Source organism: Fundulus heteroclitus, unplaced genomic scaffold (assembly GCF_011125445.2).
Source record: "Fundulus heteroclitus isolate FHET01 unplaced genomic scaffold, MU-UCD_Fhet_4.1 scaffold_200, whole genome shotgun sequence".
Taxonomy (NCBI): Eukaryota; Metazoa; Chordata; class Actinopteri; order Cyprinodontiformes; family Fundulidae; genus Fundulus; species Fundulus heteroclitus.
In genome coordinates this window covers 1-19,846 of record NW_023396612.1, presented here as the reverse complement: position 1 = coordinate 19,846, position 19,846 = coordinate 1, and the positions used below count along the sequence as shown (strand labels likewise).

Genomic DNA, 19,846 nt, shown 5'->3' with positions numbered 1-19,846 from the left:
GAAACTGGTTCAGTTCTGAGGTTCTGTTGGGTCAGGACTAAAATAGTAACTGAAGATTTGAAGCGTTGAGTAAACGGGAACATCTGCAAGTCTTCTAGGATGGTTTTTAAAGCATATGATGAAATTATGTAATATGTAATAATAGTTATGTGTCAAAACTTCTTTAAATCTGGCTGCTTTTTAAGCTGCATTTATGCCTCACATCTATTCTTTGTGATGATTATGGGCGGACCCAAAGACAACCCGAAACAGGTCAGTGGCTTTTGAGCAGATTTTATTGAAAAGCGGGGAAGCGCAGGCTTTCGGGACACGCTGCTCGTGCTTACGGGCCGGCAACTCCTGACAGGGAGTTGACTTGTTTGGGTGTCCTTGCTCCAGAGCGAGGCGGAAGCCGAGCGACAGGGAAATCCAGGGGCGTTAGTCCAGGGGCAGTCAGGGTCTGATCATGGGGAGGCCAATACATCCAGCGACAAATCCAAGGGGAAATCCAAAAAAGGGTCCAGGTCCAGTTCCAAGGTCCAGTATCCACAAAACACAGACTAATTAAAGGGGCAGGCAGGTTCCAGTACTCACGGGCTAGCAGGGTCAGAAACACAGGAGGGCAGTCCAGGGTCCAGAGGCTGACACAGCAGGGCTCAGGCAGGCAGACAGAATCCAGAAAAGGGCAAGGCTGGCTCAGAAACGAACGCAAAGACAGGTCAGGCAACAGACAGGCAGGCAGTTTGATATTAATTGCTGGAAGTTCTCACCGGGTTGGCTCGAGACGTTCTGGCACTGGAGACTGACTTGGGAGGAGCTTATATGCAGGTGGAGACAGGTGGAACCAGTGGAGGTGATTGCAGGCAGGGTGGAGTCTGAACAGATGTGCTAAATTGAGAGTCGAGTCAGTCCCAGTACCTGGGTCGTCACAGAGCCCCCCCCCCCTCAAGGGCGGATTCCAGACGCCCTAGGTTGGCCCCGGGTGGGCTCTGTGAAACTCACGAATGAGGGATTTGTCCAGGATGAACCGGGAGGGGACCCACTGACGCTCCTCTGGCCCATAGCCCTCCCAGTCAATTAGGTACTGGGTACCCCTGCCCCTCTTTTGAGACCTCAGGATGCGCCTAACAGTGTAGGCTGGGGAGCCATCCACAAACCGGGTAGGTGGTGGGGATGTGGCGGCGGGAGCAAGATTCGAGGTCTTAACAGGTTTAACTTGGGAGACATGGAATATGGAGTGGACCTTCATCGATGGGTGCAAGTAGAGACAAACCGCCACCGGGTTCACCACATTGGAGATCGAGAACGGCCCAATAAACCAAGGTGCCAGTTTCTTGTTCTCAACCTTGAGCGGCAGGTTCCTTGTGGAGAGCCACACTCTATCTCCCACCCGGTAGTTGGGTGCTGGGACTCGATGGCGATTGGCAGCCCGGGCCTGTTTCTGGGTGGAAGTGAGAATTGCTCTCCTAGCTTTTCTCCAGGCCCGCTGACACCTGAGGGCTGACTGACGGGCAGATGGAACCCTGGACTCCACCTGCTCAATGGAGAGCACCGGTGGCTGGTAACCATAAACCACATAAAATGGGGACAGACTAGTGGAGCTGGAAGGTGTAGCATTGATGGCATGCTCAACCCAGGGAAGGTTCTGGGACCACTTGGAAGGGTCGGATTGGCAAAAGAGACGGAGCTTAGTCTCGACCTCTTGGTTAACCCTCTCCGTCTGGCCATCTGTTTGGGGATGGAAACCAGAGGACAGACTAACAGAAATGCCCAACATGGCACAAAACTCCCGCCAGTAGCGGGCCACAAACTGGGGGCCCCTGTCTGACACTATGTCAGTAGGCAGGCCATGTAGTCTGAAAACCTCTCTTGCTAAGATTATCCCCATCTCCTTGGCGGAGGGGAGCTTGGGTAAAGGCACTAGGTGGACCATCTTTGAGAACAGGTCTACGATAGTGAGGATTACTGAGTTGCCCTCGGAAAGTGGTAGACCAGAGACAAAGTCCATAGAGAGGCAGGACCAGGTCCGGGAGGGGACAGGCAGCGGGTGAAGCAGACCAGAGGGAGGCCGCCTAGAGACCTTTGCCTGGTTGCAGAGGGAGCAGGCAGTGACATACTCCTTGACATCCTTGACCAAGGTGGGCCACCAAAACTGGGAACGGACCAGAAGGAGGGATTTGGTGAAACCAGGGTGGCAGTAAAGGTGAGAAGCGTGGCAAAAATCCAGAACCTTCTGCCTGAGGGGATCAGGGAAAAAGAGTCTGTTCTTAGGGCAGGCTTCAGGGATGTGTGTGGTCTCCAGGGCAGCCCTGACCTCCTTTTCCAGACCAAGCCGGGTGATAGCGCACCTTACGGATTCAGGAAGGATATACTCCGATGGTTGGTCACGACTCTCCTCCTCTGCCTCGAACACTCTGGAGAGGGCATCTGGCTTAACGTTCTTAGACCCCGGTCTGTAGGAGAGGGAAAAGTTAAAGCGACCAAAGAACAGAGCCCACCTGGCCTGCCTAGGGTTGAGTCTCTTGGTGGTCTTGAGGTACTCCAGGTTCTTGTGGTCCGTCCATACCAAGAAGGGGAGTTTGGCGCCCTCCAGCCAGTGTCTCCATTCCTCCAACGCCAACTTCACTGCCAAGAGTTCCCGATTTCCCACGTCATAATTGCGCTCTGCAGTGGATAACTTTCTAGAGAAGAAAGCACATGGGTGAATGAGACCATTCAAGGCCTTCTGGCTGAGAACAGCCCCGACCCCTGAGCTAGAAGCATCCACCTCCACAATGAATTGTCTCTCCGGGTCAGGGGAAACCAGGACCGGGGCAGACGTAAACAGCTCCTTGCGAAGTTTAAAATCACTATCTGCCTCTTCATTCCATGCAAACATAACTTGGCTTGACGTAAGAGCATGGAGCGGGGCTGCAACCTGGCTGTAGTTACGTATAAACCGTCTATAGAAATTGGCAAACCCCAAAAACCTCTGGAGCTGCTTTCTGTCATTTGGTGCGGGCCATTCAGTGACTGCGCGGACTTTGGTCGGGTCCATGGACACATGACCAGGGGTTCAAATGAAACCAAGGAAGGAAGTGGAGGTTGTGTGAAACTCACATTTCTCTGCCTTGACATAGAGTTGGTTTTGTAACAGACGGAGCAGGACGGAGCGGACATGTTGCTTATGGAGGGTGAGGTTCTTAGAGTAGATGAGAATGTGATCTAGGTAGACAAACACATAACGTCCTTTCATGTCTCTAAGGTCCTCGTTGACTAAGTTTTGGAAGACAGCCGGAGCATTGGTAAGACCAAAAGGCATTACTAAGTATTCATAATGACCAGTTGGGGTGTTAAAAGCGGTCTTCCACTCATCGCCCTCCCTTATTCGAACCAGATGGTAGGCATTTCTCAGATCCAGCTTGGTGAAAATCTTGGCCTCCTGGACCTGGTCAAACGCCGTGTTCATGAGGGGGATGGGGTAACGGTTCTTTACTGAAATGTCGTTTAGGCCCCTATAATCTATGCACGGGCGGAGTGAGCCATCTTTCTTCCCCACAAAGAAAAAGCCTGCCCCTGCAGGTGAGGAAGAGGGGCGAATTATGCCTGCTCTTAAGGACTCATTAATGTAGTCCTGCATGGCTTGGGACTCAGGAGGGGACAATGAATAGAGACGACCTCTGGGTGGGATGGTTCCAGACAGCAGGTCGATTGCACAGTCATACAGGCGATGAGGAGGGAGGCTCGTGACCTTGGATTTATTAAAAACCTCCCTTAAGTCATGGTATTCAGACGGAACCTTGGACAAATCAGGATAATAATTGTCTGCCTTACCCTCAGATGAAGGGGGATGCTGGGCGGAGAACAGACACGATTCAGAGGAGGAAGGGGCCCATCCCATCACTTCGACCCGTCGCCAATCTATCTGGGGGTTGTGTCTCCTGAGCCAAGTGGCGCCCAAAATCACTGGAACCTGTGGGGAGTCTATAATCATAAAAGTCAGCCTCTCTCTATGATTACCTCCCAATATTAGCTCCACTGGCTCAGAAACAAGGTGAGAAATATTTAATTCATGACCATCCAGGGCAAGAACACTACGGGTAGAAGAGCCAGGGTGGAGTCTGATGTTCAGTCTTCTGGCCAGCCCTTCATCCATGAACTCTGTGTCCGCCCCTGAGTCGATGAACACGGAGAGTCTGTGGGATTCAGTAGAAGTGGTTAGAGTGGCAGGGAATAACCGGTCTGGGGAGACAGCGAGCTTGGTGTAGCTCAGTAGAGACCTCCCCCCTCCTACTGAGCTTGGTCTTTTAATGGGCAAGACCGAACGCGATGACCAGCTCCTCCACAATAGAGGCAGAGACCTTGCTGCTGCCTGCGCTGGTGCTCCTCCTTAGACAGACCAGCCTTTCCTAGCTGCATAGGTTCCGGGTCGGGCAACCTCTGAGAAACTGGAGGGAACACAGAGGGAACCGCTGAAAAACGAGGACGGGGAGAGGAGGTTGAGCGGCGCTCTCTTCGCCCTCCAGGAGGCGGAGATCCACCCGGGTAGCAAGTTCCTCAAGTTGTTTGAGGGATTTGGGATATTCCCGGGTGGCTAACTCATCCTTGATCCTATCATTTAAACCATGGATAAAAACATCCATGAGCGCATACTCATTCCCTAAGCTCTCAGCAGCTAGCAAATGGAAATCAATAATGTAATCAGACACTGATCTCTCTCCCTGTCTCATAGACAAGAGCCCCCTAGAGGATTCTCGGCAGGGCAGCAGGGGACTGAACACTCTTGTTAGTTCTCTGGAGAAGTCATAGTATGAGTGGCAAATGGAAGAGTCATTCTGCCACTCGGAAGCCCCCCAAAGTCTGGCCTTTCCCGTCAACGGAGAGATAACATACGCAACCTTAGAACGGTCGGTTGGGAAAGAGGATGGCTGTAGCTCGAAATGTATCTCACACTGTGTGAGAAATGCCCGGCACTGTTCAGGATCGCCACTGAAGAGCTCAGGTGGAGTGAGACGTGGCTCTGGCAGAGATGAGGTCACCGGACGTGACGCAGGGGCCGGAGGAGCTGTTTGCGGAAGTGGAGTTGGGGGAGTGGCTTGGCCGCGGAGGTGAGTAAGAATCTCTGAGACGCCGGCTTCTAACTGGGAAATAGACTTCTCCACTCCTGCGCGCCACTGACCATCGGGTGAAGGATCCATGTGGCCAGAACGTGCTGTGATGATTATGGGCGGACCCAAAGGCAACCCGAAACAGGTCAGTGGCTCTTGAGCAGATTTTATTGAAAAGCGGGGAAGCGCAGGCTTTCGGGACGTGCTGCTCGTGCTTACGGGCCAGCAACTCCTGACAGGGAGTTGACTTGTTTGGGTGTCCTTGCTCCAGAGCGAGGCGGAAGCCGAGCAACAGGGAAATTCAGGGGCGTTAGTCCAGGGGCAGTCAGGGTCTGATCACGGGGAGGCCAATACATCCAGCGACAAATCCAAGGGGAAATCCAAAGAAGGGTCCAGGTCCAGTTCCAAGGTCCAGTATCCACAAAACACAGACTGAATAAAGAGGCAGGCAGGTTCCAGTACTCACGGGCTAGCAGGGTCAGAAACACAGGAGGGCAATCCAGGGTCCAGAGGCTGACACAGCAGGGCTCAGGCAGGCAGACAGAATCCAGAAAAGGGCAAGGCTGGCTCAGAAATGAAGGCAAAGACAGGTCGGGCAACAGACAGGCAGGCAGTTTGATATTAATTGCTGGAAGTTCTCACCGGGTTGGCTCGAGACGTTCTGGCACTGGAGACTGACTTGGGAGGAGCTTATATGCAGGTGGAGACAGGTGGAACCAGTGGAGGTGATTGCAGGCAGGGTGGAGTCTGAACAGATGTGCTAAATTGAGAGTCGAGTCAGTCCCAGTACCTGGGTCGTCACATTCTTAACATATCGCTGTTTTTAAATGTTGAAGTTTTTCTACTTTATGACTGGATTTAGATTCTAGCTCTGCAGAGTTTTTTTCAGATTGTAAACCAGATTGTCGATTATTGAGACATTGCAGGTTGCTTCTGTTGTTGAGTTTATCCTTCAGCTCTTCTCAGAGAAATTCAGTTATTTCATAAAGTTTTTCCTGCTTTGTTCAAAACTATGTTGTCTCTAGATGTCCATTTTTAATTGACGATGCCTTTATTAAATATCTAAACTTGATCAGTCTTTATTTTGTTGATATTTCAGCAGATCTCAGTTAAAGTTGCACCCTCTGTGCTGCAGTTTGTGATTTTTCTGCTAACAGACTCTAATACACTCTGTGGTCATCAGGTTTCCTGTTTCTGTGTTTCAAATGTGAACCCACTGATTTTCCACTAAGTGGTAAATATAAAATAAGAAAATGTGCCTGTCTTATATTTGATTTTTATTTAATTAGAATTTAGACCATCCAAATGGTGTAAGAGCAGATAAATGTGCAGGATTTTCCATTTTTACAATTACTTTGTTGCCCTATTTGCTTTATTTCATCACCATGAGGCTGTTTGCATGAGTGGCAGAAACATGTCTGTCACAGCCAGCAGATCAGAGGAATTCACACTTTTTGTTTAGGCCACAGTTTTTTCTCTCCTCACAGCACCACAGATATTGTGGAGTAATAAGTTGATACATTCAAAATGTTTACATTAATGTTTCATTAATATAAATGTTTCATTAAAGAGCAATGGTTATACTTAAAAATTCACCAAACTGTATATTTACGACATACAAACTTGAAATTGTGTCAGAAATAATAGTAGAAACACGAGCATGATCCTATCCAGATAAAATAATAAATAAAAAGAGAAGGTGGGTGTTGCTGACCGTGGACTTGATCACCTCCTCATCCACTCTCCACTACACCCTTCACCCCCTGTTGTCTCTAATCTCTCTTCATTGCTCTCAGCTGTTACCCATAATCATCTGATTACTCACACCTGCTCTCCATGTCTCCTCACTCTCCTTGTGTATATAAGCTGTCTGGTCGTCCTGTCTCATTTACTAGTTCTGTCACGAACTAGGACAGAAGAACCCAGTTTTTAGCCAGATAAACGAAAAGTATTTTATAGGTTTATTTATGGGTAGGGACTGAATAGGAAACCGGGTGACGGACTGACATTAAAAAACTTAAATCTATAATTAGAAAAAAAATTAAGCATATTAAAGGTGGTTTACAAATTCCAAGTAATATATTAGAGTTCCTAGATTTAACCCCCCCCCCCCCCCCCAAACTACTGTCTAAATCATACAGGACACTGACTAAAATAGATGATTCAATATCTCTTCCTATTATGAAATGGGAAGAGGATCTATCAGTCAGCTTTGAACAAGACTTCTGGGCTCAGATATGTCTAAGAACTTTCAAATTGACTAGAAACACCAACTTACAACTAATACAATACAAAATCCTTCACAGAGTACACTACACAGGACAAAGATTATTCAAGATGGGTCTGGCACAATCTAATATCTGTCCACACTGCATAGGCAATCATCCTGATAATTATATTCATGCGTTATGGTTATGCACACCAGTCCAGAGGTTCTGGACACAGATATGTAAGGACTTATCAAAGTGCTTGAGCTTTAAAATTACACCTTCCCCATCAGTTTGCTTGCTTGGTAATTTTGAGGAAAGCCCTCTGGGGAATAAATTAGTTTACATGGTTTCCACTGCACTATGTATCGCAAAGAAAACTATCCTCATGAATTGGAAAAGTAAGGAGAATCTCAGTATCAATCAGTATAGAGATCTTTTGTTGGATCATATTAATCTTGAGACAGCATCTGCATCCACATCTGTTCTATCTCTTTGGGCTCCTTTGATTAGCACTTAGTGGAATGGGGGGCGGTGGGTTGCTTCCTGCAGGGCGCAGTGGCTGGGTGGAGGGGTTCCTGGGACTCTGGGGGCACTTGGAGTGGGGCGCTTGGTGGGTCTGACTCTAGGGTCTGTTGCCCCCATCTGGGAGGAGCTTGGGAGGCCTACGGGTGGCCCACAGCGCCGCTTGCGGCGCTCTTGGGGAGCTACGCGGTGACGGACGTGGGTTACTGACCTGGTAGCTGTGCTGTCGCTGGGTGGGTCCTGGGTGGGTCTGGGGGCCTGGGGTCCCTGGGGCACGCCGCCCTCGGGCGGGGGCCCCGGCGGGGCCTCGGGGGTTCCGGTTCCGGGGAGTGTGCCGCTTGGGGTCTGGGGCGGCGTGCGCCCGGGTGTCCGCCCCTGCACGGGGCCTCTGGTGCGCTGGGGGGCCTCGGGGCCTGTTGAGCTGGTAGGGGGGCATGGTCATTAACATCTCAGGGCAGATGCTCTTCCCCTTCTTTGGGTTGGCATTCTGCTAGTGGGGGGAGGGGAGGGAGGGGGAGTAGTGACTTACCCAGCCTGGATGTCTAGTGTCGAATGTATGGTGATATGTTTGAATGTTAGTGTTGGGGAGGGGTTAAATCTACGGGTGGTGTGTGGGGGGGGGGGGGGTTGGTGGACGTTCTGGTGGGCTTGTGTCCGACCCCCTGTCCCGGTCCTGGTCCGTGTAGTCTCCCGGTGCGGGTTTCACCTGGGGGGTGGGGTTTGGGATGGCTCGTGTGGGCTGGCTGGCCAGGGTCCCCCATCTTATTAACTTATTTTTTAATTAATTTATTTATATATATTTATTATTATTATTATTATTATTATTATTATTATTATTATTTATGTTTTTTTTTTGGGGGGGGGGGGGTTAAATACAGTAGGCATGGGGGGTGGGCTGGGGGAGGTAGAGGCTTTGGTCCTGGTGGGTGGTTGGCTGGCGGGCCCTGCAGCCTCTCCCCGGCCCCCGGGCTATGGTGGTGCCGCTGGAGGGGCCCCTTTCTCCGGGTGGAGCTTTCGGGGAGCGGGGGTGCCTATTGGAGTCAGTAGGGGAGCTGGCTCCCTGGGTTGGCTCCCCAGTCCTTTGCTCCCCATCCCCGGACTCCTCCCTCTGCCTGCTCCATCACGCCGCCACACATGTAGGTCCTTGGGGAGAGGGCGTTACTGGAGGTTGCCACCTTTTGGTGACGTCCCTCTCCCCAATTTTATCATGCATTTTAGACATTTTCACTCCAAACATTTTCACAACACACATTCATGTAGGCCTCGATATGGGGGGGTGGGGGGAAGACGTCTGGGGTGGGGGGGCTTATGTTGTGTGAGCCTCGCCCCGGGCGGCTCCCTTCACCCCCTCTCGCATTTAGACATTGAGGGTTCTGGGTAGTTGCTTGGAGGGGGGGCGCTGGCACCAGCTTCCTTCCGGAGGGGGGGTGGGCTGTGCCGTGCACCCCCTTCGGTGCTCCCAGTTTTAAACACACCTGAGATCAACATGCAACAACACAACATCTGAGCGGGCGTAGGGAGGATCGGGGGTCTTTTGCACACCTCCGATCGCGGCACGGAGTCTGGGGCCTGGAGGAGGTGCGGGCCACTGGGTCCGGGGTCTTGGCGGGGGGCTGCTGCGGCTAGCCAGCGGCTTACAGGATCTGGGGCTGACGCCTCTGCTCTCCCCAGGAAGGGATGGGGGGCAGGGGTGGCTAGGGTAAGGTCGGGGTGGGAGGGGGGTTATTAGGTATATAGTGGGTGAGGGGGGCCTCTGGTCGGATGGCCCGTACGGGTCGTGTCGGCCCCCCCTCTTTGGGGGGCCTGGTCCGGGGGGAGTCTGGTCCGGGGGCGGGGCCGGGGGGCGGGCACAGGCAGTCGTATTGTTGAATTGTGGTGACCCCCCCCCCACTTGGGATTTTTGGATGTGAATGCTATGTGGGAATGTGTGTACAGCGTCCTTTTTTTTGTGTCTGTGTGTGGCGAGTGGGGCACAAGGGAGGGATGGTGTGAATGAGTTTTTTTTGTTTGTTTTTTCCCAGGTTCGGGTCCGGTCCGCTCCCTCTCCCAAGATCATCTCAAGTCTCCGATAGGTGCGGAGCCCATCCCCCCACGTCCTGCCCTCCTCCGCTGCGTTGGCGGGCGCCTTGGCCCTCTGGCGCGTTGGCGGTCCTCGGGTTTGGGGCGGGTTCCCGGGTGGGCGCCAGCCCATTCCCGGCAGTGGCTTTGCGGGGCCTGGCCCCCCGGGGGGCGGCCGGGGCCCCTGCCGCGGGGGCGGGGCGCCCCTGGGGCCTCTGGCCCCCAGGGCCCATGGCCAGGACCACTTCAGCGCGGCCGGCTGCCAGTGGAGCCCACGGGCTCGTCCCCGCAGCTCTTGGGGGCGTCAGCATTGCGGTGGCTGGGGGATTTTCTCGGGGTCGTCTCTCCTCTTTCCTCGGGGGGGGGGGGGATTGCAGATTTCCTGTGAAGGCCCCTCTTGGGCGCACTGCTTTGGGGGCCCCTTTGGGAGTCCGGGGTTACAGGTCCCCTGACTCCTGCCTCTGTGCTCGGGGAAGGTGGGTATTCGGTTCTCCACAATCACTATCAAGCTATTTCCTTCTGGATAATTTTTACCTAAACTAGCGCACTCTCACAAACTCCCACAGGTGCTGGGTCCCAGGTATTAAATGTTCACTTATATACAGAAAGGCTATAATTTACTTATTTACTTTCTTTTACTTTCTTTTTTAGGTATCACATTACACATGTCAGCTTAAGTAATAATACATATGATTTAGCAATGGTATCAAGGTGTTACACGATTGTATCTGTTGCTTTATGTCTGTTGGTTGTGCTGTTCTTTTTGTGTCTCTTTCCAGGTGATGGAGCAAACAGAGGACGTTTTATCATTCTCTTCCTTTTATCTCTTCTTTCTTTCAACTCTTCTTTCTCTTTTTTTTCTCTTCTTGTTTTTCTTTTACTTTCCTACTTTCCCATTGTAGTGTCCATATAATTTGAAATTCTCCCTGCAGGAATCACAATAAAGCTATTTACACGCACAAATCAAGCGGAGCATTATGGCGTAAGCTGTTTGCTCCACCTGTGAAAGTAAAATCTGTCGAGCTCTATTTGGCATTAAGATATCAATTTTTATTGCCACATTGCTAGACAGGACACTGGGAAAAAAAAAAAAAAAAAAAAAAAAAAAGAACATAAACTATAACAGAAATCAAACAAGAAAGAACCAAAAGCAGAAACTTAAACTAAGGAAGAAACTCAAACTATGACAGAACCCCCCAAGGGTGGATACCACACACCCAGAAACAATCAGAAACTAAAAAACAAAACATTTTCCTTGTCCACTGACGCAAAAACACTTGATGAGACCTTTGGTTCATTTTCAATGTTGGTTGAAGTTGTAGGTTCATTTTTTATGTTATGTTTTGTAACATAAAGAAGACCTGGAGAAAATTGAGAGTTAAGGTGTAACAGTTGTTGAGTTAACCTATTAATGTCATTATTATTTAATCATTAGTCATTGGTTCATAGCAGTTATTGGGACAATTTGACTCAGTAATGTACTGATCACAAATCACACTGGATCGTAAAATAGTTCAGAGGAGTAATTTCAACATTCAGATGTTCAGCCTTTCAGCCAATAGCACTAATGCGGTAATGGTAAGAACTCTGGGTCGGTTTTGTTGGATTGCAGCTTTTAAAAACACATAGTATTGATGTTAATTCAGGCCCATCTATACATTAAATATAAAATTGTGTATTCTGGCAGTTTGTAACAGATTTCTGGCCTGGAAAACCTTTACCTTATCTGGCAACACTGCTAGTGACACTTTCACTGACCTGCCACTCCAGCCTCCTCACTCACTCTTCTCCAGGCTTGGTCCATTCTGGACTTGTCTCTCTAGTAATATTTGGTTGAGTCTTATAACTCAGAGAAAATGCAGACCGCCACAATCAGCTATTCCTCCATGTTGAATTAACAAAGCTTTATCTCCACTGCAGCCTTCACCACATGTCACAGCCACATCCAGTTCCTGATTGGTTTATTGTGATAGGACAAGACATAAAAATTCAGATTTTTCAACTCCAACTACTGTTGCTTCGTGTTTATCAGATGTTTTGTGTCAATTTAGCTTTGTTTTAATCGCCAAAATCGTGCCTGTTACTTCTCTTTTCACTTTATTCCGTCTTGCTCGTGTATTGCGCCTGTACATAGGAAAAGGAAGAAAGCATTAAACAGAGTAATTAAGCAAATAAAAATGATTCCCCAAAAATAATTGTACAACTTTTAAAACCAGGGGTTGAGGCCCAGATACACACAAGACGACCAAAATGTCTCTCTTGTCCCTCACAGGACAAACAGCCATGAAAGAAGAATGAACAGAGACCAACTAACCTGTCAGCACAGGTTGAAATCCCACGGGGGGACGCAGGGTGTGTCCCCCCTTCCAAAAAATCCCCCCCCAAACATAATTGTAGATGCAAATATTTTTGCTTTAATATACTACTATTATATAAAAGTACCACCCAAAAGATCTACATTCTAACTGTAAATTTAGTTTCCTAATTTTAAAAAAAATCATGACACCTCTGTCCCACAAAGTGGTTTGGTCCATATGACGTTTCTAAGGGGGGGGGGGGGGGGGGCACACATGGTCCTTGGGGGCTACCTGGTGCCCACGGACACCATGTTGGTGACCCCTGATGTATACGTTTCCATAATTTGTGGAATAGTTGTAATATTTTGTTGAATTTTTGTTTCTTGATACTAAAGTAAATATATATTTCTGAAAAAGGAGTTTAATTTTGTCTTTTTTCGTCTTTTTTCGTCTAAAACATCTTTGACGGAGTGTAGTGGAAATTACAGCTGCACACAAATTAATGTTAGATGTGATCATCAAGGTGGACCATTGCTATCGTCCACCTTACTGACATCACTGGTTAAACAGGTAGAAAGAATAGAATAATAATGCCATAACTACTCTTATTAATTTTAATAACATTCTTAACATGCTAAGGGCTCAACCCCACAAAAAAACTTGCAAAAGTGCAGGAAAAAGAGAGGAAGAGAGCCTTTTTTCATAGCCTTCCCCCCAGAAATCACTTCCTGAAGTTTTGCTGATTATGCCCTCCCTCCCTAACCTGACTCCGCCAGATAGATTTGCTCCGCATATCCATCTGGAAACTTTCCGTTGAAGTAATTTTGGGAAGGGGCGAAAATACTGGTTAGCTGATTGGCCTATGTTGGTGATAGACGGGCAAATAAACCAATCAGATCAATGAAGCATATGACGTACTCGTCAACATGCTTCGTCGTCGCTCTGTTACGAGCGACAACGAAAACACAACCACAAGCCAAGCTACTCTTGCTGCTGCAGGTAAAGGCTCGTTAGCTCAGCAAAGAAATACTCTGTAATTCCGATAAAACTTGCTCAATAGCCACGCTAACGCTAGTTTCATCGGCTGAAGCCGCCATGTTCTTTAGACTGAACTGTCGCGCTTTTGGTTGCGTCACACCTCAACCCGCCTCAAAGCCAACGCTGATTGGACGTTCGTTTGGTGAACGGCTCCAAATTTTCTTTAACGGAGAGTAGCCAGACTGATCTGCGAGTGAAACCTTGAAAGCTCGCGAGATCAGGATGGTTTCACGAGGCTACTCCCTCCCCCAAAAAAGAAAAAAAAAGGTTATTTTGCTGCTGCCTATCAACCACAATGATGGACTGTAGGATGAAGTTAGGGCATCCTGAGTGAACCCAGGGAAAACATGGAAAATAACAGGAGAACAGTTTTTTTCTGTTTTAACCCACTAACTGAACAAGAAAGTGTCAATACTCCTCTTTCGCTTCTTAACAAAAGTAAAATATCTCCACTGCCATGTCTAGTCGGTTAAAAAAAACAGAGTTGACTAGATCCGCTATCAAAAATTATTCATCCTGCAGTAATTTTATTTTTTCTTCTGTTTTGTCCACAGCTTCCAGGCAGCTGTGCTTCACTACTGTTCTGTACGCCGAGATGAAAGAAGAAGAAAATACTTTGATGTTTACTCCTGGATATACAGTAAAATGTTGTGAGTGAAACTAGCTTCACTGAAAAAGGACAAAACATAAATTGCAGGCTAATGTTTTAAGAAGCCCGACCACTTCCTTTTACGATCTGTAAATATTATGAAGTTGGGCTTTCAGTTGGATTTCTGCTTCTGTTCTTCCCAATAATGTAATCCACCTGCTAGAAAACTTAGATTTGCACCAAAACTAATCAGTTATTTTTATAGAAGCATCCAACAACAAAAAACAAAAGCTTAAAAAAATAAAAGTTCATGTTTAAAGAAACAGAAACAAACATGAAGCCAAGAGGTTCAATAACATTAAGCAATGAATAACCAGGAGGAAGAGTAATTAGAGAGCAGTACATTTGTTGTTACTAAAGTAAATATTATTTTTATTTGTCATTGGTTGACTTTAATGTTCGCAGTTCCTTTCTGAATTTCCAGCAGAAGTCATCTTTTCTCCACTGAGGTAATCCTCCAGTTCAAGCAGAAACATCCAGCTGTCAGCTCATTTACATTCTGCTTCTAAAGATCTACTTCTGGTGAAAATGTGTTTCTTTCTCTGTTAAAGAGCTCAGCAAGATGCACACAGCGTCTCCTGAGTCTGTTTCAATGTTTCATTATCAACGTGTTGACAAAAGTTCACATTAACTTCACTGTTATTTTTCATTTTAAATGTTTTAGCTGAACTGTTCTGACCACAGCAGCATGGAGGTTCCTCAGCAGCTTCAACAGGTTTTAACTGAAGTTCTGGAGGCTGGTTCTAACTAATAAAACTTGTTGTTCATGTTTGTTTGAGGCTAAACATAGAAAAAGTTCCTCAATGCAGTTTGTAAAGGACTTAAACCAAAACAACTAAATCAAACTGTTAAACCTGCAGAAAACCATGTCTGAGTTAAATCAATCAAGTAGCTTTAAGTTGTTTTTATCTTGCAGTACTCAGACATAAACCTATAAAATGTAACAAACTGTTGAGTTGAGGTGATGTTGATTAAATAAACGGGGCTGCACAGTGGCGCAGTGGGTAGCACTGTTGCCTTGCAGCAAGAAGGTCCTGGGTTCGAGTACACCCCTGGGTCTTTCTGCATGGAGTTTGCATGTTCTCCCTGTGCATGCGTGGGTTCTCTCCGGGTACTCCGGCTTCCTCCCACAGACCAAAAACATGACTGTTAGGTTAATTGGCTTCTCTAAATTGTCCTTAGGTGTGAGTGTGTGTGTGAATGGTTGTTTGTCCTGTTTGTCTCTGTGTTGCCCTGCGACAGACTGGCGACCTGTCCAGGGTGAACCCCGCCTCTCGCCCAGTGAACGCTGGAGATAGGCACCAGCACCCCCCGCGACCCCATGAGGGATAAAGCGGTTCGGAAAATGGATGGATGGAATTTATGTCTTTGTCAGTCTAATGTCTATTTTATTTCAGTCACTATCAAATTTAATTGGACCTGTTGGTTCCCTGGTGGTTTTAAACAGACTCCAGGTTGTTTTTAACTTTAGGCTTTTCCAAACATCATTGATGTTTTTGTCCTGCAGCTGCACCTCCATTTTCTTCCTGTAGGTGTTCAGAGTCACAGCTGCAGGACAACAACATCAATGATGTTCGGAAAAGCCTAAAAAAAGAAATTCAGGACTTGAACACCCAGAGAGTATGTGACTATAGACGAGTGAATAAGCTGAATATCGTACGCATTTCACCTCCTGAAGAGGAAACTGAAGGGAGAATCCCCTGAAAACAAACAAGAGCTCAAAGGAGCTGCGGCGACAGCCTGGAATAGCATCATGTCAGGTTCAAACACCTAAAACCGTCATTTAACAAACACAAAAGAGAAAGACACAGCAGTTAATTCTTAAACTTGCAAAGAGAACACCAGGAAATGTGCTCAGTGGCATTTTTTCTACCCGTTCTGAAACACATCCCTGTCGCCTCTTACTTTTATTATTTTCTAAGGAGTGTAGGGGAGGCATACAGCAATGTGACCATCAACATCATAACTAGCAGTTCAGTTACACAGAACAATTGAGCATTCAGTTCTCAGAGAAAGGAGTTACGACATATGGCGAGGTGCAATTCCTCACAGTTGCAGATAGTGCTGCAAAAACAACTTTATATCATGAGACTTTTTTACTCTGTCACATAGGAGAAAAAGGTTAGTCTGAAAGACACTTTAATGTCTGAATAAGCTCAAACTTTAAAACCTTTCCAATAGTAATGAGTAAATATGTGATAAATATGATGAATATGGAAGATAAAATAAAACATATAGAAATAGTAAAAATAATTCTAACACATCACAAATGAAGAATGCAGCAGTTTGGTGCTGATGGGTCTCAGGTTTGAGGCAGTTATTGCAAGCAGGGGTTATGCCACCAAATATTGAATGTTATTCACTTTAAGATTATTTGTTCCTTTACTTTTGCTCAGATAAAAATGCTGTGCTGTGATACAAGCAGTGATTTATGCTAAATTGTTTAACACATCTACATACCAGGGAATAAAAGCTGATTGTTGGAGGAAACTGTATTACATGAAAGATTTAACATATTGAGTTTATTTTAAATCAGGAAGAGTTTCCAGTTTTCACTTTGATTTAAATAATCAGGTTTTTACACATGAGTCCAAACAATAAAATAATAGTTAAATGCAGACATGAAGCTCTGAACTGAGCCTGTTTGACCAGCTTAGGTCCCACTGGAACATAATACTGACCTCAGCTGGGTTTAGTTCTTCGTACTGCTACTGTTCCTACCTTTGTAACCTGAAAATGACTTTTCTGTTATAGATTATAGTCATGTCTGCTCTCTGTTACTTGTTTGCCTGTTGAATTCAAATTCATTGTTTTTACCCTCAAACCTTGTGAATAAAGTTGATTTTGATTCTGATTCGTATTTCCTACTTGGTTCCAGTTTTCCAGTTCCTCTCATTCACATGATAACAGATGTATTGCTTTCATCAAAGTATTTTGTAATAAAGTGTTATAATTGTTGTTGTTCTGTGTTGTTGAGGACAGAACCAGACCAGAACCAAGGAGTAGCAGACAGCTACTGGATGTTAAACTAACTTGTTAAAATATTCTGACTGCAGGGTTTCTGTCAGAGAAATAAACCCATAGAAAATGAATCAGAAAGCTGCAAATGTTTAAATATGTTTAAACAAGAAAAAGGGACCAGGGTCATTTCTGCTGTCCTGTTGCTATGACAGATTTATTTCTGCAGCTTTAAACAAAGAAAACAAACAAAGAAGGAGGAACCAACCACAGGTTTCTATTATCAGGAAGAAGGCGGTCTTTATTCTGAGGCCCCAACAGAAAACCAACAGAGGTCAGACCGTGAAGTGGCACCATGATGGAAACATCTCTACAATATCTGCTCTGTAAGTACAAAACCTGTTGTTGTTCAGGCAAAGTAAATTTACTGTCTGCTCTGTTCTAACCTGAGTCAAAGAGTTGGGCCAAAACTTCAGACTGAATTCAGATGAAAGAGCTTCTAGGCAAGGCAAGGCAAGGCAAGGCAAGGCAAGGCAAGGCAAGGCAAATTTATTTATATAGCACAATTCAGTACAGAGACAATGCAAAGTGCTTTACATGATTAAAATATAGCAAAATAAAACAGAATAAAAGCAAGTAGGAATAAAATGTAGATAGAAAATAGAACAAAAAAGTGGTGATTCAGTTAACTAGAACAGTCAAAGGCAATCCTAAACTAATGTGTTTTTAATCTTGATTTAAAGGAACTCAGGCTTTCAGCACTTTTACAGTTTTCTGGAAGTTTGTTCCAGATCAGTGGAGCATAGGAACTAAATGCTGCTTCTCCATGTCTGGTTCTGGTTCTGGTTCTGCAGAGCAGGCTGGATCCAGAAGACCTGAGTGGTCTGGAGGGTTGATACACTGATAACAAGTCTGTGATGTATTTAGGAGCTAAGCCATTCAGGGATTTATAGACTAACAGAAGGATTTTAAAGTCTATTCTCTGAGATACAGGGAGCCAGTGTAAGGACTTTAGAACCGGGTCCATGTTCTCTACGTTCTTAGTCTTAGTGAGAACGCGGGCAGCAGCGTTCTGGATCAGCTGCAGCTGTCTGATCCACTTTTTAGGCAGACCTGTGAAAACACTGTTGCAGTGATCAGTTCTACTAAATATAAACGCATGGATTAGTTTTTCCAGATCCTGCTGAGACATCAGTCCTTTAATCCTAGAAATGTTCTTCAGGTGATAGAAAGCCGACCTTGTAACTGTCTTTAGATGCTTTTGGAGGTTCAGGTCTGAGTCTATCACTACTCCCAGATTTCGGGCCTGATTGGTGGTTTTTAGCTGAAGTAGCTGAAGCTGTGTGCTAACTCTTGATCTTTCCTCTATTGGTCCAAATATTATTACTTCTGTTTTGTTTTTATTCAACTGAAGAACATTTTGGCACATCCACGTATTGATTTCTTCTAGGCATTTACTCAGTGCCTGAACTGGTTCATAGTCACCTGGTGACATGGTGATGTAGAGCTGAGTGTCGTCTGCATAGTTATGGTAGCTGATGTTGTTGTTTTTTATTATCTGGGCTAGAGGGAGCATGTAGATATTGAAAAGGAGGGGACCCAGGATTGACCCTTGGGGAACCCCACATGTGATTTTTGTAATCTCTGATGTAAAGTTACCTACTGATACAAAAAAGTCCCTGTCCTTTAAGTAGGATTTAAACCAGTGGAGAGCTGTACCAGAAAGGCCGACCCAGTTCTCCAGGCGTTCTAACAGGATGGAGTGATCGACAGTATCAAATGCTGCACTGAGGTCCAATAGAACCAGCACGGTGGTTCTTCCACAGTCTGTATTTATATGGATGTCATTAAACACCTTGATAAGGGCGGTCTCTGTACTGTGGTGAGGAAACCTGACTGGAAAACATCAAAGCGGCTAGTTGTTGTTAAGAAGGTGTTTAATTGTTGAAATACAGCTTTTTCAATAATCTTACTGATAAAGGGGAGGTTTGAGATGGGCCTGTAGTTCTGGAGTAGAAGTTTGTCTAAATTGTTCTTTTTCAGCAGTGGTTTGATAATTGCTGTTTTTAGGGACTGGGGGAAAACACCTGACAGAAGGGACGTGTTTATTATCTGAGTCAACTCAGACGCTATGACAGGCAAAACTTTCTTAAGGAAAGTTCTACACATCAAGCAGGAAGAAAAGTGACTTTACTGCCTCTTTGTAGCTCTTAGTAACACAGCGCTGGCTTTCATGGACAAACCTCAGATAAACTGAAAACACTGAACATGACTGAGATATGAAATTACAGGATAATGATGGAGAAGCTGATGAAAAACAGAATAAACTGTTTAAACTAATTTGGATGTAGATGCTCAGTCTGGATAAAGTTATTATTTTATTTGAGTAAATAAATACAGATTTAATGACGATCAGTGTGATGTAATAAAGGTTTCTGGAGAATAAAATGTCTGAATTGTTAAATTCTCATTAACTTTCATATGTTAAACTGTAACTAATAAGTTTTATTTCTCTTCAGTTACTTGTTTGCTGCTTTGCTGTAAAACAAAAGGTTTGTTTAATTATATCAACATTAAAACCCATTCATAATTGCATTATTTTTTAAACATTTGGGAGGATAAATAAAAGATGGAAGGATGATTCTTACTGTCAAACATAGAATTATTTTCACAATGTTCCATTTCAGTCCTCCCAGCTGCTCTGACTGTGAGTCCCAGCAGATCTCAGTTCTTTGAAGGAGACTCTGTGTCTCTGAGCTGTGAGGAGGACAACAGCTCTGCTGGATGGACTGTGAGGAGGAACACAAGCAGAGGAACCAGGACTGAGTGTAAAGGATGGGGAGAATCTGTTCGTTGTACCATCTCCTACTTGTTTCCATCAGACAGTGGAGTCTACTGGTGTGAATCCAGAGAGGGAGCAGCCAGCAGCAGCATCCAGCTCACTGTCACTAGTAAGATCAGACTGTGGAGTTAGTGTTGATGAAGCTGTGTGGAAATGGATGAAATGCTGTAGTTTGTCTCTGTGTTGAGGTGGATCAGTGATCCTGC

General features: G+C 46.0%; 1 long non-coding RNA gene across 1 annotated transcript in view; it reads left to right on the top strand.

The window, feature by feature from the left end:
- LOC118559013 overlaps positions 1-19,684 on the top strand; it is a 69,212-nt gene extending 49,528 nt beyond the window's left edge. Inside the window, exon 3 of the long non-coding RNA XR_004928598.1 lies at positions 19,486-19,684. This is a non-coding gene — a long non-coding RNA (uncharacterized LOC118559013). The remainder of the gene's footprint in view (positions 1-19,485) is intronic.
- The last annotated feature ends 162 nt before the right edge of the window (positions 19,685-19,846 follow it).